This window comes from Hydra vulgaris, chromosome 12 (assembly GCF_038396675.1).
Source record: "Hydra vulgaris chromosome 12, alternate assembly HydraT2T_AEP".
Taxonomy (NCBI): Eukaryota; Metazoa; Cnidaria; class Hydrozoa; order Anthoathecata; family Hydridae; genus Hydra; species Hydra vulgaris.
The window spans coordinates 20,498,987-20,502,537 of NC_088931.1; positions in this window are offsets into that span (position 1 = coordinate 20,498,987).

The following is a 3,551-nucleotide window of genomic DNA, read 5'->3' on the forward strand; positions in this document are numbered from 1 at the left end:
CTTTAAAGGTATTCAAATTTAATTTTGAATTTCTTTCTTGTCTTTCTATATTTAAGAATTCATTAAGTTGAGTATTCTTTATTTTGATTAGCTTGTGTTTTGATTGGAATTTAGAAGCAGAAAAATCTGTTGCAACATCTTTTAGTGAAACACTTTTTCCTGGTGAAACCTTAACTTTTTTCCCACGCATTACTGCTACAGGCTTTTTAGCAAAAGCTTGTCGAAGTTCTGCAAGACGTTCAAAAACTAATGGGGATACTAAGTTCTGAGAAGATTTAGATATGTCTGTCCTTAAAATCTTTTCAATAATTTTTTTTTCTGTTTAGTGGGTAGATACCAGATGTTTTGAACCCATTTACAGCAAACTCTTGTATGTGATTCATATTAGTCAAGAGATTAAGGAGCAATCTTGGAAAAACATTTTTTGGTAGAGATGTATGAAATCTTCCTTCACCAATTTTCCATTCAGTAATTATTTTTCTCCATGTTGATTTCATTGGTCCATAAACTGCAAGGTCAAGAGGCTGTAGCAAATGCGTACTATTAGGAGGTAAGAAGACCATTCTAATGTTGTTAGTTTCACAAATTTCGATAACATCAATAGACAAATGGCATGCTAAATTATCACCAATAAGTAGTTTTGGTGTGTTGTTGTCAACATGTCTGAAGTAAGGTACTACTAATGTTTGCATCCAATCTTTAAAACAGTTGCCATCAAACCAACCAGATTTTGTACAGTTATAGTGTGCACCAATTGGACCTCCAAGTATTCAAGTGTCCATTAGACGCTCAGCTTTATACACTGTATATTGAGGAAGAAAAATATCATCAGCAGTACATGCAAACATTATAAACACTGATGACTTTGATGTATTTATAACTCTTTCAGCATGTTTAGTACCTTTCCGAAATATAATTTCTTTTGACTTTAGGTCATCAGAAAGATTAGTTTCATCATAGTTTATTATGTTTTGTGGTTGAATATTTTTTATTGTTTCTTTTAAGTTGTTAAAAAATCTATTAACAAAGTCACATGAAATTGCAGCACGCTTTCTACAAATATTTTGACATGCTCGATAAGACAAAACACTTTTATGCCGCTCTAAAAATGACCTAACCCAATCATCACCAGGCAAATTTTCATTAAAAAATGGGCAGTTTCTTACAGATTTGTTAAGAAAACTTTGTACAAATAATTTGAGGTCTATTTTATCAAATGCATAGCCAAAATCACTAAAAATTGCAATGTATTGTGCAATTGACGTCTCCTCGTCTGGTTGCAATGAACTCTTTCGACCAACCACACTACTTTTGCGTAAACCACTAATAAGACACCTTAAAGTTCTGTGTGGTATGTTTAGTAGCCTTGCTACACGTTTACAAGGTTCTCCATCATTAACAAGTTGGATAGCTCTGTTAAGTTCACTATCAGTGTAAGTTTTGGACTGTTTTTGAGTTGATTTTATATAGTTTCTCACCATTTCCACAAATCTGTTATAAAAAAGTGAAAAATATGAGCTAAAAACTCAAATTATTTGTATCTTTAAGTATTAATTTTATTATTAAAAATATTATAAGAATAAAAACCAGTATTTTCAAAAGGTGCTCATCTACCCCATATAAAAGTGTTCAATTACCCCACCTTACTTTAAACACATATATTTTATGAACAATTTATTTATAAGACTTGAAAACTTATACGAGTTTACTGCAATATATGAATGGTATACTAAAAAAAAATTCAAAATTCTAAGAAAGTTTTAACTACAAATGCTTACCCTTAGTGTTTCCAGTTAATAGTTTTTACGGCATTCTATGAATCTACACCGTGATATAATTAACTTGTTATTGGTTATTTATTTCCTTCCATAAGAACTGTATTTAACAACTTATACTTTCTTAAAGTTACTTTATGTATTTTTAGCTTGAAAATGAACTAAGCATTATTAATAAATGTTTTACTTGTCTTTTAAAATTAATATGTTAACGGGTGCGCGATTACCCCGTAAAGTGCTCGATTACCCCACGCTAGGGTACTTTTCGACAAGGGATAAATGCAAATAATCTCTTTGTAGCCCAAGTGATCCAAGCCGCCGCGTAATTATATTTTCAAAATGGAATTTGAAAAATGTTTTAAATATATTTTTATTTCTCTCTCTCTCACACACACTCTCTCCCTTGCACAGAAAAGCACAATAATTTCCGTTTCTTCTTTCTTTTACTCGTATGACAAAGGTATCGTTCTCGCACACACAAATAGATTTCACAATCTCCCTTGCAAAAGAAAACGTTTAAAATACATGCATGCATTAAATTTGCTTTTCCTCCACGTGACTTTCAGTGCAATTTAAAGGCCTCTTTCGAAGTCAGACATGACCTTTGATGGTTTGAATCCCAAAATCTCCTGAATTTTAATAAAGACAAATCTATAAAGAGTTTCAAACTTCAATGTCATCAGAGCAACAATGACTGGAATAGATATGCAAAATAAATGTGGATCACTAGAACCGAAGTGAGTTTGATCTTTTTCAGGAATAGGATCTTCTAGAGCTGGTGAGTACTCCACAGAGATAATCAGTAGTTGGTACCAATTCTCCACCTCAATTCGAAATGTCATGCTAAAATTAAATTTTTGCATTTAAATGAGTCAAGTACAACTTTCGCTATTTAATTTTGTTGTAACTAGTATTTTTGTCATACATCTACAATATTTCAAACAACCTATATCACTTAAGATGCACTTTGTAGGTTTTGTCTCTAGTGTAACCAAAATCGCCGGACCAAAGCACTTTAGTATTTCTCTTCTTGCCTTCAATTCAGTAAAATTTATTTTGAAATTTTAATTTTCAATTACAATTGCGCATAACTCACGAAATAAACTTAAGTTAAATTAATGAACTTTTGAAATACATAAGTTTTTAACACGCATCATTTAAAAACAAGAAATGCTAACTGCTTAAAACTATTATTTTTATAAATAATAACTAAAACATTTAGAACTTCTACAAGTTAAATTTTATAAAAGAAATGTTAACGCTGCTTTATTTATTTGTTTTTCGATACAATTACCTTTTTCATGAATTAGATTCATATCTTTTACCGCATTTCAATTCCAATCCAAAATTGCAAATTTCAATTAGGAATATTTTCGATTTCGCGATGAACCAATTCAATACAAATTACATAAGTAAGTTTTCGGCTTTAATTACTTCGATATTATTCCCTTTTTTGATCAATTTTATTTCGATACAAGTATGTCTTCCGCTTTATCATTAAATATTGAGAAATATTGATAACGTCAGTAAAAAGCGATTTTTCAAAATACTTCAAAATTTTTTAAAAATAAGTTTTAAACGTTTTAATAAATAAGTTTTGCTAAGTTTTTTTTTGTAGAACTTTGTTCGGTACGTTCTTCACATGCGCGTCACGTAATATATTATATTATTGTATATATATAACAACATTGTATATAAAATATAACTAATAGCAACAATTACTTTTAGTTGTAATAATAAGCAGTAATAGTATTTATAGTTAATAATTACTAATAA